This window comes from Tiliqua scincoides, chromosome 3, assembly GCF_035046505.1.
Source record: "Tiliqua scincoides isolate rTilSci1 chromosome 3, rTilSci1.hap2, whole genome shotgun sequence".
Classification (NCBI taxonomy): Eukaryota; Metazoa; Chordata; class Lepidosauria; order Squamata; family Scincidae; genus Tiliqua; species Tiliqua scincoides.
The window spans coordinates 76202616-76224219 of NC_089823.1; positions in this window are offsets into that span (position 1 = coordinate 76202616).

A 21604-nucleotide genomic window follows, 5' to 3' on the forward strand; every position below is an offset into this window, starting at 1 on the left:
CATTTCTGCTTCACCTCTCAGCATTCGTCTCTGCTGTGTGGCGACAGGGCCTTCCAGGCAGACAAGTTCATGGCGTGTGCTGCTGCGCTGGCCTTGCCAAGTGTTGTGACTGAATGCCTGATAGCTTGGGAGGGGGGGAGTTAAGGTCAATATCGATCGTGAGCAAAATGCTGAAGCACCATTCTGGACATGTGAGCCCATCATATTCAAAGGAGCAAGAGCATCCTTCACTAAGTACTGCAAGCTTGAATTCTCCTTTTGGATGGAACAAAAGCAGCCGATCTGCACCCACAGAGTGCTTTAAAATTATTTCCTTTAAGACAGTGATTCTCAAACTTTTAGCACCGGAACCAACTTTTTAGAATGAGAATCTGTCAGGACCCACCAGAAGTGATATCATGATCAGAAGTGACATCATCAAGCAGGAAGAGTTTTAACAATCCTTGGCTGCAATCCTGCGCACACTTACCCAGGAGAAAGCCTCATTGACTATCATTGTTAAAAGCATATGTGTAGCAGCCTGTAAAAAGTACAGATCTGTAACATTTCCCCAAATGCAGTCACGTACCATGGTAGCATCAAGTTAATATATTACAATTAAAATACTGAAATGAATGGGGGCCCACCTGAAATTGGCTTGCAACCCACTTTGTGGGTCCAAACCCACAGTTTGAGAAACACTGCTTTAAGAACATTTTTAAGGTGAGAACTCTGTTAGTAATAGCCATGGGTGGCAGGATGCTAAATTGTGTGTGTGTGCATGTGTATTCATTCAGTATCTGATGTACCTTTTGACCTGAAAGGATCCTGAGGCAGATAATAGAAAACAATGCAATACAGTCACTGTATTGAAGGGGGCTACTTCAACCCCCTCTAACGTGTAGCATTGCTCAGGTGCAAGCCCCATTTCTCATTAAGTTTGTGTCACTGTTTCCATTGCCTTCCATCCCGCCTCAGTCCCCCAACTAGTTGCTCTTGGGCCACCAGTAGCCTGGTTGCACGATCCTTGTTTCCTTCCCACCTGGGGGTGCGTCCACACTAGAGCCCTTTAGTGCTGCAAAGACATTACCTTTTCCACAAATAGCCTAAAGCAGAATGAAATTAGAGAGTCAATCCAGGTGTAGCTGCTGAGTGTCAAGCGAGCTGGGGAGTGATGGCACTTGGATTTTCCTGTGATTGACAGGGTTGGTCAGAAAACTTCTTAAAGGAATGATTTCCTCCTGCTGCTCTCCACAATATCTTTTGTCCCAGGAGGGAAACAACTTGTAATGGCATTTCCCATTTCAAAAATTTCAGTCTGACCCGTGTCAAACTAGAAATACTTTTCCAAAAAAGGCTGTACTGTAGGGCATTGTGAGAGTTGTGGTTTTGAGCCTTTTGTATTATAAACTACATTGTCAGAAATGAATCATTTGTCTGAATCATCACAATGCACCGATGCTGCAGAGCCGCTGAGATGCAGGAACTGCCTGGAGCCAGTTTACCGATGTCCTCTCTGTTTTGACTTCCGTACGCCAAAGTGACATGGCGTCAGTGCTGGCTCCTTAAAACACCCTGTCCTAACAACCTGAGACATGAGGAACTAGCAGCAACAAGCTGAATATTCATGATACAACAAAACTCTTGACTCTCCTTTTGCCGTTATAAATAAATAAATAAATATTCCCAATCCCCCCAAATTGTACATGGAATCCTTTTATAAAATTTAAATTCCTCTCGAATCATCTCTTTTGTGGCAAAGAGGGAAATGGGATGCAGTTTGAATCTGGGTTCCCTACTTCCTTGCTCAAATGGTTTTGGGGGTTCTTTAAAATAAAGGATCAAATGGGTGTCGCTCAGGAGTCTCTAAACTTTTTGGCTGAAGGGCCGCATCAAATATCTGGCACAGTGTTGAGGGCTGAAAAAAAGATTAAATAATAAAATTTAAATAAATACATTAGAGATGGAACTTAGATGAATGAATGGGTTCAAATGCCCGGGATTTCTCCAAGCACCAACACAGCCTAAGAAATAAACACTTAAACACACACTTAAATGAACCCCCATTCCCCCACCCCACAAGCACAACTCTGGTTGTGTTTGGTCACCTGGGCCAGAGGCTCTCAGGGGATCAGAGGCTGACTGTGGGCTGCATCTGGCCCCCGGGCCAGGGTTTGGAGACCCCTGGTGTAGCTCATTAGCTGTTTGGTACATTGCCGGATATGCGTAATATGCATATTCAGGGAAAGAAACACATATGTGGCGACCATGGCCTTAGGTTTGTGACACACTTCAGGGGGAAATGGCATTGACCAATGACAAGAGAGACCAAGATATATTTATTTACATATGTATATTACAATATTTAAATACAATCTTTCTGAGTAGTCCCACCATGGTTTAAAATTTTTCCATGAGATTTTTACAAGTATCAGTCCATGGAACAATGGCCTAGAACCTCTGTTTCTCTGGGTATTTCCCTTCATAGTGCAGTCGTCAGCTCTTGCACTTTCCAAGCTCTCACACAGAGCTGCAACCAAGCTTCAGGCCAGCTTGTCAAGGAAGTTATTTTTCTTTTCCAGCTGACTCCTCCACACTCCACTCCTCTGCACAGATCACGCCACCACCCTCTCAGACTACCACCCAAGCAACTGATCCAGCTTAGCTTTTACAGGCAACGTGACAGCTCAACCTCTAGACCACACCTCCTGTCTATAGGTACCAGTACAGTAACATTTGTTGTGGGGATAAATGTACACACAGAGAAAGGGGAAATCAGGAGAAAAATGCAATAGACTAATCCAGCTGCTAGTAGGCTAACAGCCCAATCCTATCCACACTTTCCTGGGAGTAAGTCCCATTAACTCTAATGGGACTTACTTCTGAGTAGACATGCATAGGATTGGGCTCTTAGAGCCCAATCCTAACCTTGCCAGCCCAGAGCAAGCAGCACCACTGACAGAGCACATTTTGTATGCTGTGGGCACCTTTTATAGTGCATTTTTTAAAAAAAATCATTGGCAAAGGTCAACTTTTTAAAAAAAGAATGAATTAAAAAGGGTGCTATCCTAACCTGTGCTGGAACAGGCAGACCAACAGCGTGGGTTTGATGCAGGCTGGAGCGCAACTTGGAGTAAGGGAGCTCCCCTTACCCTGAGCAACGCCATAGGCAGCCCTATGGGGCTACTTGGATCTGTGTCCATGATTTTGTGCGCACATATCCGAAAGGGTCCAAGTAACACCACTCGGGCCGGAGACAGGTTGGATCCAGCCTGTGCCACACAGCCAGTCCCACCTCCCTTCCAGGCCCAATCTGCCCCCTGGGCTAAACTCCCCCCGTCGAGAAAGGCCCCCTCCCTGCTTCCTGCCACCCTCTTCCAACCCCTGTGCTGGTCTGCCAGGACCAGCACAAGCCTATTTCCTCTGGGTGTGGGGCCGGCTCTGCGAGGCCAGCGTACTGATCTATCCTACCCCCTGAATCGTCACAAACGTACTTTATGGCACGTTCGTGATGGCTGGGAGCCAGCACAAGGAGTTAGGATTGTGCTGTAAGTTGAACGCAACTTACAAATGAGACAGCTGTAACAAACAGTAAACAGATTCTTTTTTCCCATGAAGCAATTCAGCTTCAAACGCATCAGAAAAGTCAACTGATGTCCAAGAACATTTTCTTCCTCAACATAAAACACAACATTATAATAAAAAAAAGAATAAGTGCCTAGAGCAGTGGTTCTCAAACTTTTAAGGAATGTAGTCGCCAGGATTGCATCACTAAGGGGGGCAAAGGGGGTGCTTTTACTTACTGTGGGCTTCTGCAAGCAGCAGGAGGTGCAGGGAGCCACGCATAGCCCTCCACAGGGCTCCCCGAGGTTTGGAATGTTGAGAAACAGCATGTGCAAACCACTTCTGGTTTGCAGGATGTGGTTTGCGCCTGATGTTTCTCAACTCTCTAACACTCGGGGAGCCCTGTGGAGGGCTATGTGGGGTTCCTCGCCCCTCCTGCTGTTTGTAGAAGCCCACAGTAACAGCACCCCTCTCACTCCCCTTAGCGATGTGATCCCAGGGATCGCATTGTTGCCTCCCCCTTCCTTTGCGCCTTAAAGGGACAGGGGATGCTTTACACAAACTGGTGGGTTCTGACCCACCAGTTTGAGAACCACTGGCCTTGAGAATAAGGCTGCAATCCTATCCACATTTACCTGGGAGTAATCCCCATTTGCTACAATGGGTTTTTAATTCTGATAGACATGCATGGGATTGGGCTCTAAGTGTATAGAGTGGGACAGGAAGACAGTTGGGCTTTCCTCACTTTTGACTAAGCAATTATCTCTTGTACAAGGCTCCCATCAGCTGGAATGCATCATGTAATAAAACCAGGCTGCCAGCCAATATCACATCTCTCTACTGCTAGGGGAAAATGTGTTCTTTCAGCATTAATGCATTGATTTTTGTTTGTGTTTCCATTCATCATAAGACTGCGATTTGCCAAGAATTCCATATTTTGAATCAGCCCCAAAAGTACAAATGACTTGGTTTTCATTGTTTGCTCCTTCGATGAAAATCAAAATTACAGCCTCCAACCTCTTCTTTTCTATTCTCTTTTTCTTCTCAAGGTTCCTTAGGCTTCAATTAATGCCACTTCATTATGTATCTGACTATGTGGGGGAAGCAGCTAGGAAACTGGAGAGCAAACAATGCCTTGAAATTACATGCTAGGGCTAGGATGGTTAAACTGAGAAGGCGTCAAAGCACTGACTCCATTTACTACAGCCCATGAATCCCATCTGAGTGGGTATAACACAGATGGGCAGGCCAATCCTAACTAAATTCTTTTGCAGCACAGGCTATGCTGCAACTTTAGGGAATTTTTGGCTGCTGGAGAGCTCCTCAAGGTAAGGGAACATTTGCCTCTTTGCCCCAGGGTGAGCCCCAGCAGTCACAATGAGTCAACTCAGATTTGTTCCAGTGATATTGCTGCACAAGTCTGAATTGATCTGTGTTGGCAGACCAGGACTAGGAAGGGGTATAGGATACAGCATGCACCGGCACATCCTATCCACCCCCTTCTGGGCCCTATCCGCTCACCCCTGGGCCCAACCCAATCATTGCCTCCCCCCAGCCCATTCCACCCCTTCCCTCCACTGCCCTCCCTCCACCCTTGCGCTGGGCATACTTTGTTTGATGGGCATCCCTGTGGCCACTAGCACAAATGGGAAGGCTCTGGCCTTCCCACAAAAACAATGCAGCTAACCTTCATGCTGTCACAAAGCACTTTATGTTGCTTTTGCAACAGTACACACTGGTGAAAAATGCATTCCACTTGCGCTACCGAGGAACAGAATTGGGCCAACAGTTCCATTAGTTTAGTGTTTACTAGCAAAACACATCTTTCGTGTGCCCCATGATCTTTTCATTCTATGCTAGGGATCTCATGGATATCTTTTTTCAGAGTACTCTTTGGGGATATACATGTGGCTCTGATAGTAAATTGCTTTCTCTGTCTCCTAACAGGTAGGCACCATTCATTGTGCCCTGTCCCTGACATTGTGCTTCTGCCTTAATCTGTATTACCTGAACTAAAGGAAATGCACCAAACTCTTTCCTACAGCTAATTCAGTTGATGGGTTTCATCTGTGTGGATAAATAAAAGACCAGCAGTCTTACTTAACCTGAGCCATTCTGTGATTCTCTGCACTCCACTTCCTCCTTGGTTTGCTTTTCTTTCTTTGTGAAAACTAATTAAGCAGCTGGGGAAAATTCTGATGTGGAATGCCTAACAGAGTCATATTAGAGCAACCCAGCCGCAGTCCTTCTGGGCAATGAAACTGAAGGAGCCCAAGAGGAAGTGGTTCAAAGACAGGGGGAGGAGGGGCTTTTGCGTTCTTATTTTAAGACATATTATAATGAATGGAATATAATGAAGGAAAGATGCCAAGATCATTCAGCTTTGTGACAACTTGTGTAAGAAGGGGAATTAATTTGAAAAGAGAGACCAAAGGCTTTGTATAAAAAAAGATACCATGAGGAGAAAAGAAAGACAAATAAACTTTTAAGTGAAGCATTCTACTGTATGAATGAGTTAGAGTGTCAAATTGGGACCAGAGAGACCCAAATTCAAGTCCCAGTTCTTCTATGAGGCTTTCCTTGGGACAATCACTATCTCTTATGGATCTACCTCACAGGGCTATTGTGAGGAAGAAGTAAGAGAGTGCCCTGAGCTTCCTGGACGAAATGCTTGGGTAAGATGTAATAAATGGAAGAAATAAGCCAGGGAGAAGAGGAGTCAAATTGGGCTGGCATGTGCTATACAACCAGAAGTGCCAATTAAAAACAGTCAGGGGCAGAAGAGTCACTAGGGAGGTACAGGAGGTGCAGCCCATACCTGAGGTCACCCTCAGGGAGAGTCACCCTCAGGGAGGGTGACACCAAAATGTCCGAGCCTCATTCAGTGCCAGCTGTGAGAATGTGGAATCACTGCCAGCTGTTGCTCATGGGTCGTGAAAAGCTCTTGGTGCTCTTCAACCCACTGTTTATCCCTTTCTGTCAGCTCCCGTCACCCAACCGGTGCAGGCCGAGCCTTCGGCCTTGTCCAGGCCTGCCTGATCTTCTCTGCCAGCTTTCATTGCCCCCGCAGCTTGAGCTACATGTTCGGATGCTTCCTGGGGTGCCCCTGTGTGTTACCACCAGCCCAGGTTGCTTGCTGTGCTGCCTCTCAGCATCCTTGGTCTGCCACTGGCTGTTCCAGGTGGGCTCTGCTTTCCATGCCAGGAGGGCTACCAGAAGACCGTGGCCTGGGCATCCTGCATCACCCAAGCCAGCATGGAGTCACCCATCTCCCAGGCTGTGGCCATCTGGCAGCCCTCCCATATTTTAATGATGCAAAGGTATAATATACATACTTCAAATAATTACAAAAGAAAAATGAATGAAATGCAATTAAAAATATATGAGGGAGGACTGAAAAATCTAAAGACTTTACAGAAAATCCACAGATGTTCAGCACAGAAAAACATCTGGGTTCACTGGATAGGTAGTCAATTGACCCATTTTAGATCTTCTTCAAGAACCAATTTGCATGTGCAACATCAACGATCTATTAACATAAAAGGGGGGGAAAACACTCCTGTAACTTCTTCATACTGGCTGATAGGAATCATTTCTCTGACATTCACCAAACATGTTCTGTTATTAAAAGCTTTGTAAACCGTGTGAACCATGCTAGAAATTTCCTCAAGAGTCATGCTTCACAATTCACATGTAGTTTTAGTGATTAAGAAGTCTTTCAGAGCCTTAAGAGCAGTATACTCCAAAGAATCGACACTCCAGCTGACTGCGCACGAAGCTTTTAAAATCAACAATCAGCGCTGTTTGCAAAGTATATCCTCCATTGTTATCTCATTCAAAGTTTGATTATGCCGTCAAAGAAATATTACTGTGAATTTTGATGCATTACATTTACAAGTGAAAGTTAAGTGGCTAGCTCTGTAAATCATGGTAGAGTCAACCTCATTTTACTTTAATGATTTGGTGTTACATATGCCTACTGAACGTAAATGTCCGAGCACCCGAGAGGCTGTGAAAATGCATCCATCTTTAAACAGCCATTCTTTCCCTGCCTTTGTTCAAAGTAAGCAGAACAAGCTCAATCTTTAAAAAAAAATAAAAAAAAAATAGGGTGCCATCACTGCTTTATTGAAACCTGAAAGACTCTGGATAGGCACTGCCATTACAGTCTATCCCATTTTTTCTCAAACTGTGGGTCATGAGCCAATTTCAGGTGGGTCCCCATTCATTTCAATATTTTATATTTAATATATCAGCCTTGCTGCTCCCATGGTATGTGACTGCATTTGGGGAAATGTGACAGATCTGTACTTTGAACAGGCTACCATGTATATAAGAACATAAGAACAGCCCCACTGGATCAGGCTATAGGCCCATCTAGTCCAGCTTCCTGTATCTCACAGCGGCCCACCAAATGCCCCAGGGAGCACACCAGATAACAAGAGACCTCATCCTGGTGCCCTCCCTTGCATCTGGCATTCTGACATAACCCATTTCTAAAATCAGGAGGTTGCGCATACACATCATGGCTTGTACCCCATAATGGATTTTTCCTCCAGAAACTTGTCCAATCCCCTTTTAAAGGCGTCTAGGCTAGACGCCAGCACCACATCCTGTGGCAAGGAGTTCCACAGACCGACCACACGCTGAGTAAAGAAATATTTTCTTTTGTCTGTCCTAACCCGCCCAACACTCAATTTTAGTGGATGTCCCCTGGTTCTGGTATTATGTGAGAGTGTAAAGAGCATCTCCCTATCCACTCTGTCCATTCCCTGCATAATTTTGTATGTCTCAATCATGTCCCCCCTCAAGCATCTCTTTTCTAGGCTGAAGAGGCCCAAACGCCGTAGCCTTTCCTCATAAGGAAGGTGCCCCAGCCCCGTAATCATCTTAGTCGCTCTCTTTTGCACCTTTTCCATTTCCACTATGTCTTTTTTGAGATGCGGCGACCAGAACTGGACACAATACTCCAGGTGTGGCCTTACCATCGATTTGTACAACGGCATTATAATACTAGCCGTTTTGTTCTCAATACCCTTCCTAATGATCCCAAGCATAGAATTGGCCTTCTTCACTACCGCCGCACATTGGGTCGACACTTTCATCAACCTGTCCACCACCACCCCAAGATCTCTCTCCTGATCTGTCACAGACAGCTCAGAACCCATCAGCCAATATCTAAAGTTTTGATTTTTTGCCCCAATGTGCATGACTTTACACTTACTGACATTAAAGTGCATCTGCCATTTTGCTGCCCATTCTGCTAGTCTGGAGAGATCCTTCTGGAGCTCCTCACAATCACTTCTGGTCTTCACCACTCGGAAAAGTTTGGTGTCGTCTGCAAACTTAGCCACTTCACTGCTCAACCCTGTCTCCAGGTCATTTATGAAGAGGTTGAAAAGCACCGGTCCCAGGACAGATCCTTGGGGCACACCGCTTTTCACCTCTCTCCATTGTGAAAATTGCCCATTGACACTCTGCTTCCTGGCCTCCAACCAGTTCTCAATCCACGAGAGGACCTGTCCTCTAATTCCCTGACTGTGGAGTTTTTTCAGTAGCCTTTGGTGAGGGATCGTGTCAAACGCCTTCTGAAAGTCCAGATATATAATGTCCATGGGTTCTCCTGCATCCACATGCCTGTTGACCTTTTCAAAGAATTCTATAAGGTTGGTGAGGCAAGACTTACCCTTACAGAAGCCATGCTGACTCTCCCTCAACAAGGCCTGTTCGTCTATGTGTTTTGAGATCCTATCTTTGATGAGGCATTCCATCATCTTACCCGGTATGGACGTTAGGCTGACCGGCCTATAGTTTCCCGGGTCCCCCCTCTTTCCCTTTTTAAAAATAGGCGTGACATTTGCTATCCTCCAATCTTCTGGCACCATGGCCGTTTTGAGGGACAAGTTGCATACCTTAGTCAAGAGATCTGCAACTTCATTCTTCAATTCCTTAATAACCCTTGGGTGGATGCCATCAGGGCCCGGTGACTTATTGATCTTTAATTTATCAATGAGGTCTGAAACATCTTCTCTTTTAACCTCTATCCGACTTAACTCCTCGGTCAGGGGGGGCCGTTCGGGCAGCGGTATCTGCCCGAGGTCTTCTGCCGTGAAGACAAATGCAAAGAACTCATTTAATTTCTCTGCCATCTCTAAGTCTCTTTTTATCTCCCCTTTCCCTCCCTCACCAGCCAGAGGGCCAACCGCTTCTCTGGCGGTTTCCTGCTTCTAACATATTTGAAGAAGCTTTTATTATTCCCCTTAATGTTGCCGGCCATGCGTTCCTCATAGTCTTGCTTGGCCTCCAGTATCACCTTCTTACATTTCTTTTGCCACAGTTTATGTTCCTTTTTATTCTCCTCATTAGGACAAGACTTCCATTTACGGAAGGAAGCTTCCTTGCCCTTCACAGCCTCTCTAACTTGGCTGGTTAGCCTTGCGGGCACCCTCCTGGATTTAGTGGAACCCTTCTTTCTTTGCGGTATACACCTCTGCTGGGCCTCTATTACTGTTGTTTTAAGCAGCCTCCATGCACTCTGGAGAGATTGGACTCTTTTTACCCTCCCTTTCAACCTCCTTCTAACCAGCCTCCTCATTTGAGGGAAGTCCGCCCGTCGGAAGTCAAGGGTTTTTGTTAGAGATTTGCCTGGTATTCTTCCCCCAACGTGCACGTCAAAATGGATCGCAGCATGATCACTGTTCCCCAATGGCTCAGTAACGTTTACATCTCTAACCAGGTCCTGCGTACCGCACAATATTAAATCCAGAGTCACCTGTCCTCTGGTGGGTTCTGTGACTAGCTGATCTAAGCCACAGTCATTTAGCACGTCAAGAAATCCGGTTTCCTTATCGTGACCAGAACACAAATTGACCCAGTCAATATGAGGATAATTGAAGTCCCCCATGATTACAACCCTGTCCCTCCTTGTCACCTCCCTGATCTGTTTCCTCATTTCAAGGTCCCCATCCGATTTCTGGTCTGGAGGACGATAGCACGCCCCCAGTACTACATCGCTGCACAAGCCTGGTAATTTAACCCACAGAGATTCTACGGTGGAGTCAGACCCACCTTCAGTCTCTACTTTGCAGGATTCTATCCCTTCCTTAACGTAAACGGCCACCCCACCTCCAACACGCCCCTGTCGGTTCCTCCTGTAGAGTTTATAGCCCGCTTTTAACAATGATAGGTATGGCACTTACTCCTGGGTAAGTATGGGTAAGATTGCAGCCTAGGATTGTTAAAAATGTTCCTGCTTGATAATGTCACTTGCAGTCATGACATCACTTCCGATAGGTCCTGACAGATTCTCATTCTAAAAAGGGGGTCCCAGTGCGAAATGTGTAAGGAATACAAACTGAGGGCCCAAATCTATCAAACTTTCCACTGCTGATGCAGCCATGCCAATTGGGCATGTATTGAATCCTGTGGTGTATGGCAGTCATGGAGGTCACCTAAAGGTAAGAGAGTATTTGTTCCCTTACCTTGGGGATGCGTTGCAGCTGCATTAGGGTTGGAAAGTTGGATAGGATTGGGCCCTTAGAATGCTGAGCTTCTCCCTATTGACCTATCAATGTGGCTCTTGATGTTCCAGAGATTTTTCCTTCCATCACTTTTATAATCATTCAAATGTCAGTGTTTGAAGTTTTACATAGTTTCACAGAAACAATATGCTCACCTTTTCTCTTGTAGATGTCACACGCCCTATGTTTGCAAAAGTGATTTCTTTGTAGTACAAAATAGGAGATGAAGGAACAGAAACATATCCCCATCTATCAGCATTCCTGGTAAGAGATCTATTAGCAAAATCCTTCATTTTAAAGCATGTGTCCTGGTTGTTGGCAACCTTCAGTCTCGAAAGACTATGGTATTGCGCTCTGAAAGGTGGTTCTGGAACAGCGTCTAGTGTGGCTAAAAAGGCCAATTCGGGAGTGACAATCCCTTCCACACTGGGAGCAAGTGCAATCTGTCCCTGGTCTGTCTCCCTGGCTATGAGCCTTCCTTCTTTGCCTCTTAGCCTCAGACTGTTGGCCAAGTGTCTCTTCAAACTGGGATAGGCCATGCTGCACAGCCTGCCTCCAAGCGGGCCGCTCAGAGGCCAGGGTTTCCCACTTGTTGAGGTCCACTCCTAAGGCCTTCAGATCCCTCTTGCAGATGTCCTTGTATTGCAGCTGCGGTCTACCTGTAGGGCGCTTTCCTTGCACGAGTTCTCCATAGAGGAGATCCTTTGGGATCCAGCCATCATCCATTCTCACGACATGACCGAGCCAACGCAGGCGTCTCTGTTTCAGCAGTGCACACATGCTAGGGATTCCAGCACGTTCCAGGACTGTGTTGTTTGGAACTTTGTCCTGCCAGGTGATGCCGAGAATGCATTGATTGCCTTTTGAACACTGTAAGTATAGGAAATAAAAATCAGAAGAGAAATGTAAGATAATCCTTTTTATATGTATTTTGAGGCATTAGATAAGAAGCAGAATTCAAATCATGAAACTGACCGTACAGAAGTCAGCTGCGGTCCCAATTCTGAAGAGACTTGTATGCTGTGTTGTTTTGCCTGTGCATAGAAACTGCTATGATTGCCATCTCTGGAGGAATTTCACAGTTGAACAGCAATGACTGGTAGAAATGGAGAACCTCCTTTAATATGTTGTGGACTAATATCTAGATGCTGGTCCAGCTCCAGATTCCATTGTCTCAATATGGTATTCTTGGAAAGGAGGTGGATGACTCATCCTTGCATTCTGGGAGGAAGGCTGTTTGCCCACTGAAATGAGTGCAGCTGTTGTAGGGGATTGAAAATGCTGTTCGTGGGTGATAAAAAAAGTTCCACTTTGGAGGGCTGAGAAAATGCGGCAATCTACTTCTTCAGAAGTAGCGTATCTATGCAATTAAGAGGAAGTAAAAGTCACTCAGTGTTTGCTGTGGATGCTGTCCTTTCAATATCATTTTTGGAGGAGCAGATTGCTTGTGGGAAGACAGGACTATAATGGCAGACTTGCTGCAGATAGTTGGAGAAAAAAGGATGGAAAGTACAGAGCAGAAGAATTCTCAACAGTGCAGAGACTAAGACAGTGGTATAACTAGCAGGTTGCAGGGGGTGCAGACTGCACTGGGTGAAATGCACAGGGGGATGACACCATTACTGGCCAAAATTTTTAAAATCTTGGTATTTTGGAATAATTTTTGAATAATACCATCATAATACCATCATGTTATATATCATTTGAAGTATAATTTCATGCAGAATACTATGAAACAAAATATTTGTATTTTGATAAACTTTTATGATATAACTTTTGATAAGTAATAACCCAAAAAACAGAAGGGCGGGGCAATGGTACATCACCATGCCCACCGCTGGGGGCATTGCCATGCCAACAGCATGGGAGGAGGTCCATAAGGGGTTGACCCGCTGGCCTCCCATACCAGGTGACACAAATTCTAGTGACACCACTGGACCAAAAGACCCTGGAATTGGATAAGCAAGGAGAGTGATTTTAGATATGGATTACTAGTGGGTAATAGATCTTACATAATGGATCTTATACATTGACAATGGCTGCTAAATGGCAGCTCATAAATTCCAATTAAAAAACTCCAACAGATTATTTAATTTATTTTAGACTTTTGTTGTTGTTGTTTTGTCATACAGAAGTTGTAAGCCACCTCGGGTACACTTGATATTAGGTATACAGCACATGGTAAAAATAAATGCAGCATTTAAGAAGACACAACAACAACAACAACAACAACAACAACAGTATTTATATACCGCTTTTCAACAAAAAGTTCACAAAGCGGTTTACAGAGAAAATCAAATATCTAATGGCTCCCTGTCCCAAAAGGGCTCACAATCTAAAAAGATGCAACACCAGCAGACAGCCACTAGAAAAGACACTGCTGGGGTGAGGTGGGCCAGTAACTCTCCCCCTGCTAAATAAAAGAGGAGCACCCACTTGAAAAAGTGCCTCTTAACCAGTTAGCAGGGGTTCTACAAGACACTCTTGTAGACTGATTCTGGGACTAAAAGCACCTCATATTCCTGATGAAGAAGTGGAGTAAAAGCACAATGGAAACAGGCATGAGGACTGTAACACAAATTCATTATGCTGAAGTCCATGGAACTCAATGGGCTTCAGTGCACTTCACCCTGTGTCAGACAGAGGTCAAGATGTCAACTAAAACCTTAACAGTGTAATCCTAGGCATGTTGACTCAGAAATAAGCTCTACTGAGTTCAGTGGGGCTTTCTCCCAGGTATTTGTATATAGGAGCGCAGCCTAAACGCTAGTCAACTCTGAATGACATACAAATGGATGTACATGTCACGTGATACATGGAATATGCTTAAACATTTAAAAGATAGGAAACAGAATTGTAATGTTTGTGAGCTTAATTTTCTGCACATTTTCCAAAGCCAGCTATATACACTCTTCCGAGAAGATTTTGAATTCTCAGTGTATTCTGCTCCCTGGAAGGTTAAAGTTAAAATCATGTTTGAGAACCACAAAGTTGACGGAGGTGATCACACTGAGACCTCTGCATCTGCCAGCCTGAAGTAGCAAGGGCTCTGGCAGCTTGCGGGATTTTGTGTCTCGCACATTTCCAGGCACCCTGCTGCAGCTGTCTTCTTCCTGGGTTGCTTGCTATCAAGTGCATCAGCTGAGGAGGTCCTTGCTATTAGCACAGCAGATGTCAGAGTGACTGACAGGCAGGCTTGCCTCTCCACAGGGAATGAGGAGAGCTCACCTTTTCATTGTCGCGTTTCGCTTCTATGAAAGCTATAATTAAGTTTGCAGCCAGGATCTCATGCTAAGTAAGGGGAATTAAATCAAAGCAAGGCGTAAAGTGGAAATGTATAGTCCCCTTAAAACAGGCTGCTATCATTTGCCAGTGCTGTAGCTCTGAGGTGGCAGCAAGCTTCAGAGTGAGTGGCAACCTCAGGCATTGTTTTAAGGCTCTCCAGCACCAGAATCGTGTATTATGCTTTCTGAGATTTACTTACATTCTTACCCTTTCTAACATTTTAAAAATAAAATGTTACTTTAACTTCAAGTACAAAGCCCAGGTTCATGTTTCTGATGCAATAACATGGCACCAATAACATTTACTTCCAGTCTTTTCAACTGTACTCTCAACTTTGGAAATGAGGTCTTCTTGCAGTACACTTCAAGCTGACATCAAAGACAGAACATAACGTACATTGTAGTATTTAAAAGCTTGAAGGAACATACTTGAAAACTATAGCTAAAAACTGTTTTCCAAATTACAAGTTTCGAACATGACAGTATTCCTACAAATAATCCCTGTGCTCCAAAGTGTAACATGAAAGTCATTTCCACAAATGTATACAGGCGGGGGTCTGTATTCACAAATCTGGTACCCACAGATTCAATTTTCCGCAGATCTGGATTGGGGTGGGCACCCATTAGGTTTAGCTTTGATTTTTGTAACAATGCTGAAAGCTCTAGTGCATGTTTTCTCAACCAGTGGTACTAGTACCACTCCTGGACTCCTGCTGCCTGGTAGCAAGACCAGCAATGACAAGCTGCAGTAAGAGGCTTGGTTTGGTGGGCAGCACTCCAGTGTGTGTTTTTCGTGCACTCCAAAAAGCCCTCCTGCTCTCCCTGAACCTCTTATCAGTCTTTGGGCGCAATCCTTTCCAGCACTGACATAAGAGCAATGCAGCTCTGAGGTAAGGGAACAAACACTCCCTTTCTTTGAGGAGGCCTCTGTGAGTGCCACCCAACTGCAGGATGCAGCACATGTCCCTTTGGCACCACTATGCCAGTACTGGAAAGCACTGATATAAGGGGTTAGGATTGCACCCTTTGTTGCATTATGTCTGGTCTCCCAATCCAGAAGTAACTGGTGATAACATCATCACCAGTTACTTCCAGAGGTACTTCCAATAGGTGGACCATGCAAAATGGTACGATGGGAGACAAATGTTGAGAAACCCTGCTCTAGTGTGTCTTGCTTCCTTGTTAAACTGAAGAACAGAGTGTGCAGGCAACCAGCCTGCACCCTAGAGGGCGCTCGTGCTTCCTGTTAACATTCAACTTGCAATCTTGTCACACAGCTAGACACACATGCGCAACTGTAAAAATAAAAGTACAAGTAATGGGCATGCGGGAGGCACGGGGGAAATTTTTATAGCGTTCCCCCCTATCTGCAGTTTTCAGTATCCACAGGTAGTTTGGAATGGAACTCCTGCACATACTAGGTCATGCCTGCACTTTCGATTGTTTCTTTAAAATCAGCATGTGAAAGCAGGCTGTATTTGTGACTGCAGGTTCACACAGTGTGTAGTCTATAGTATACAAACACATGTCTGAAGGCAGCAAGAGTGGTCTTCCAGGATAGACCTAAATGGACTGGTCCAAAATTTCCCTTTTAATCAAACTATGCAACCAACAAACATTCTGTATTCATTGCATGGAATAAATTGGTTTTTCAAATGGTGATATCCATTTTGAAAAAGCTATTCAGAATTCAGTTGGTTTTTTCATCAGAAAGCCATACCTTTGGTATTCTCTTTTGGAAAGGTCATAATTTTTTTAAAAGATAGCAACCAAAAATGAGCCAAAAGTGAACCAAAAATGTAGCAATGTAGATTAGCTAGATGTGGATTTTTCTTTTTTGATCCATTGTAATTCAATTCAGCAGATGTTTATTGAGCTGAGAAGAACCCTCCCCCAAAATACTGCTGATTCTAAAATGAAAAGGATAGATATTCAATCCGTGATGTAAGAATAAATCTAGGATATCTGATTTAGGATGTCTTATCTTCAGTGATTTAACATCCCTGTTCTCCTATCACAAGCTGCTTTATGAAGCACCCATGAGGAAATATGCCATGTCTAAGCACTTTTCAATTATCTATATTTTAGATCAGCAGTAAGCTCTCTGTTCTTAGTTGGCCCACGGAGCCATTTAAGACAGAGAGCCAGTAATAAATTCTTGTGTTCTGTTTCACCCTTTCTAGTTATTGATGGTCAGTGGGGGCTATCTTATGGCACTATAATCAAGCAGAGTTCCTGTTTCTTAGAAACAGAGCTAAACTGAGTTTATAGCTAAGAGTTTATATCTATCAAATATAACGTGTGGAAATATCTTGAAACCAGGAAAAAGTCCTCTTATATTTTTCTGCATGAAATACGTATGATCACTTACAGCCCAGTCCTATCCAGAAGGAAGCTCCACTATGTTGAATAACTTCCAGAGAAACATGTATAAGGGCCTGATCCAACAACCTGTGCACTGCCCTGGCAACCGCCATCATGTGAGTGCAGCAAGGCACATTGCCGCTGGACAGTAAACCTGCAGCACTGGCGCAGAGGCCAGCACCAGTCTGCACTGGGCCTCGGCAGCGGGAAGATGCGCTGTAGAAACTCCAACCCATAAGTGCTCCCACTGGCCAGTAGTGAGGCTTTTTAGAGTGGGGGAAGGGCAGGACTGGGTGGAGGGGAGGCAGACCAATAGGAGAATCAGACCTAGGAGGGGGGCGAGGATGGTAGCAGAGTCTACTGCAGAAAGGCTGAAAGGCTGACACGGGCTTCTCAGTTGTACACCCACTAAATAGCAGGTGTAGATCCGAGGAGACCCAGTGCCAAATGCAAAGCTTGACACAGGGTAAGGGAACAAACGCTTCCTTATCCTGAGGAGACTCCAGCGGCTGCAATGGCCCCTTAGGATACAGTGGTGGCCATTTCGGCGCAGCTGTATCGCTGGGCGTTGTTGGGGAATCAGATTGGACTGCCCAATTTCTGCCTTGTTCTTTTTTTTTTTTTTTAACTTCCCTGTAAACATATATAGTAAATGTTTTATTTGGAATTTTTTCTAACATGTGATGGGTATATTGGTTCTGCAGTGTTGGGAGTTACTTGGCAGTGTTGTGAGTTTTCAGATCTCATGAGATTTGTACGTGTTCTCAGGGGTAGTGCCACTGGTGTTGTCCATTGGCTAACTGCCCACACCCATCAGAGGGGCTCATCTGGCCAGGCTGACTCCTGAATCTTCAGTGCTGGTGGCATTGGCAGCACTCAGTGCACCCTTAGGGGCAGGTGAAGGTGCCATGGGGGTCTTCTCCAGGGTTTCCAGTAACCTGGCACCAGCACTGGTTACTCTAAATTGGTACCAAAGAGTTTTGCCTCAAATGGAATCTAATTCTAACCCACCCTTTTATTTGTACTCTCTCCCTACTCTTAACTATTCCTCCTTCTCAACATTAGAAAATAAAACCATATGATGCCAACTGAGTGCAAGTATGAAAAGAAAACAGCAAGACAAAACAAATCAACACAGGCCCAGTCAAAAAGAAGTAGAAGAATGAATCACTCTCCTCTCCTAACAAAAATACTGCATAGAAAAGAAGAAACAAAAGCAATTTTCAGTCAACAATTAACATTTTAATTACATCCCACTGATTCAATAAGATATATTTAAGCAGGTGCTTAAAATGGTCTAACCTTAATTTACAAGTGCTAACCAGCTAGTGCCCAATATCACCATTGCAGATCACAACTGCCCACTTTACTAAGCATCAAGCAACATGTTAAGCATAGGTTAACAATAACAAGCTTGGCTTTTTAAGCAAAGCCAAGAAGCTGGATTTTTGTCCCATCAGGGTCCGACTCAGCAACAATTGCCTGTTATTTGCTCTGCAGAGAAAAGCTCCCATTGATACCCATGGAAGCTATTTTCTAAGGCTGCAGTCCTACCCACACTTAACTGCATGTAAGCCCCCATTGACCGTAATGAGACTTCTGAGTAGACGCACATAGGATGTGGTTTTAAATTAAATAAGGGGGGGGGGTGTCTGTTACTAGGTGTGCTTTTAAGCATGTGTAAATTCAAACAAGGCGAAAATTGCTTCATGCTTTGGGATATTGTATAGTAGCTAATGGCACAGCTCTCAGTGGGGAAGCCCACTGGACTTCGCACCACTCTTGCAATTTCTCACCCAACTTTGGGTGAGAAAATGCATGTGGCCGGGCACAGCCTGTAAGGGTGGAAATTTTTATTTCTCCCAGTTCTGTGTATACACACTCTCATTTCTGGATCTCCTCTCTCTAGTGATGAGCTTGTGCACATGGATGCTCCCAATAAAGAAACTGAAAGCAGTGAGCATATGGGGAAGATGGCTTTTGACATCCTCACCTAGCAAAGTGGGTGAACCAAAGTCTCCCTAAGCTGGTTGTGCTGGTAATTTCCTGACCAGTTTGCAACTCTCGCTCTAAGATTAGCTAGTAAGATAGATACGAAAAAACTATCAGGGGTTGCTTCTAATCTACCTCCTCTTTCAGGAAAAGTATATTAAAAATATGCTGTGGCAATACGCTGCTTAACACTGAAATATTTCTAACCATGTTGAGATGAAGAGGGTAGGTCTTCTTAGTGCCTGCTAGAGAGGAGTGCAACTGTCAGTTTTCTTCCGATTACACAACCAGGCCCTTTAGCATCCTTTCACATGGTTTAAGCTTACTTTTTTCACAACTGCCTGCATTGGAAGTTGAAAACCTGAGAAATGCCTTTGAGACTCCTCCAAGCAACTTCAGACATTTGAGAATCTTTGAAGGGGCACCAGAAAGCACAAGTCAGTGTGCAGTTCCTGTTTTCATGCTTCTATGATTGATGTTCAATGGATGCACAGATCCCTGCTTTGGGCATCTTACAGAAAGATGAAAAGAGAATGCCTTGCTCCTACTTGTTGAAAGTTCAAAGTACTGGCCCTTTTCAGGCACTGTAATGAATGCATGGATCATCATCCCCACTGCTTCATCTCAGTGGAGACCCTATACATGCATGTGCATTTGTTTAAGGGTTTTTTTTCCCCCTACAGCCAGGAATATAGATCCTGATGACTCAGAGAGAAAGTGCATAAAACTTTATGCACATGTGCTAAATGCCAATGTTAAGCTGAATGAATGTAGGTCATGAGTGGGCACAGACATGTGTAATGTCTGAGGAGGGCATAGACTAGCGTACATCTAACTCAGCAATTCCCTTCCAAAAAGCTTGTGTTTTCTATGACTATTAGCTTTGGGGGGAACAGACCACATTGCCAACAGCCATTGCTTTAAATATGTTTTTGGTATATGTGCTATACAGCATTTCTTTGTATTGTATTTTGAATATATACAGTAGAGGACTAGTTACCAGTCTTTTTTTTTTTCTTTTTGTAATTTGGCAAAACGCCAATGGTCTCTTGTAAAGGTTAACAGCCAATTAACCTTTACAATTAACCAGGTTACATGGGCACAAGGGTTACCGATCATTGTGGGCCACTTATAAACTCCTTTTCTTGTAATTCTTGCTTAAAACCTGTGAGGTGTGGTAACAGTAATGGGTTCATGCTATTTGCTCAGTGATTGGAAATATGCATAAAATGATGATCACTAGTAACAAAAATGCAAAAACAAACAAAAATCCTTGCTGCAGAAAAAATTAAAGCACTGTGTAAACTTTACATGCTTACTCAGAAGTAAGTCTCATTGAGTTCAATGGGACTTCTCTCAGATGCATATAGGATTGCAGCCTAAATCACTGAAATGGATAGTCCTGATTCCGATTAGGCCATGTAGTGTCCCACTGGACACTAATATTGTAGATGAGTTCATTTGTTCCTTATTGCTAGTGGAGATTTGTGCCAGCATGCATTCAGTGGCAGGCATTTGCCTGTGTTCCTTGGCAAACTCCTCTTGTAACTCTCATAAGGCTTCTTATGAAACCAAGCTCAGCTATAACAGAACTTGGCATGATGTATGATGCTTATATTGGCTGTTTGATTGGGGGCTGCAGCACAGAAGTTCATGTGTGATTTCTGAGCACCTTCCTCAGAGCCAAACTCTGGATAACGCTGAGTTACATCTAATTATTCCCTAAAATCTGGTGTGGTTGTTTGTTTCTTTTGTCTCTTGGGAATACTGGTATCTTTTTCCCTTGCTGGGCCAGGGTGGCAGTTTTTCAGTAGAAAATCTGTGGGAGGGTAAGAGTTTAACTGCTCCTCCCCTTGCCACTCCCCCCTTCCAAGATAAACTCACTGGCTGCATTTTACAAAGGAAAAAGGTCTCAGACAGAGAGAGAGAGAGAGAGAGAGAGAGAGAGAGAGAGAGAGGGAGAGGGAAAACAAAACTACACAATGATTCGGTTCCACATATAATTTGTTTCTCATATAAACATGTTGTACTGTGGCTGGTAAGGCAGAACTATTCTCTGTTCTTGTACCAATATCACATAAAAGTCCCATGTAAATCTCTTGTCCAGATCATTTCTGGTGCACACCATGCTGTGAAGCAAAGCCCATCCTGACCACGTTTAAGGCTACCATAAGCTGTTTTATCAGCACTGACTCAAATAATCAGCATAAACGGTGATAAACACTGCTTAGGTAAGGCGTTTTTAAAGACGACTTCAACACGGCCCCCTCTCTGTTCCCACAGACAGGTCTAAGAAAGAAGATTCGTTATGATTAGGCAAAAGCATTAGAAAATAATCTAAATGGGGACAAAGCGACATAACTCTGAGCAACGTAATTTGAAACTGTTCGAGTTAAACTATAACAGTAATTTGCCCCCCTTAAAACATGTTCAGACAGAACTTACCAAGACTGTACTGCATGTGTTAGAAATAGGAGAGCAATTGTTTCTCTTCCCACTTAGGAAGATAGTTTTCTTGGGATTTTTCTAGAGCAGGGCTCTCAAACATAAGGTCCGCTGGCCAGTTGCAGCCCTCAGAAGCCATTTATCCACCCCTGTTCTAACTGGGTTCTCCTAGCATGACAATTGGGCTCTCTTATATCTTGAAATTATGAACAAGATTTGCACATTTGCTCCTGTGTGCAGCTAATGAGTTTCTATATGATAGCAAAGTGCTTATTTCAGGCCGTCATCTGCTTAATGATGTCACTTCCTGCCCTCAGCAGGCACCATGAATGCTATTCAGCTCACTATATGAAATGAGTTTGACACCCTTATTCTGGAGGGTTTTCTAAGTCCTCTACATTCATACAAATTATGTTTCGGAGGTCTGTCCATAAGTTGGGATGTGCTTTGATTGAA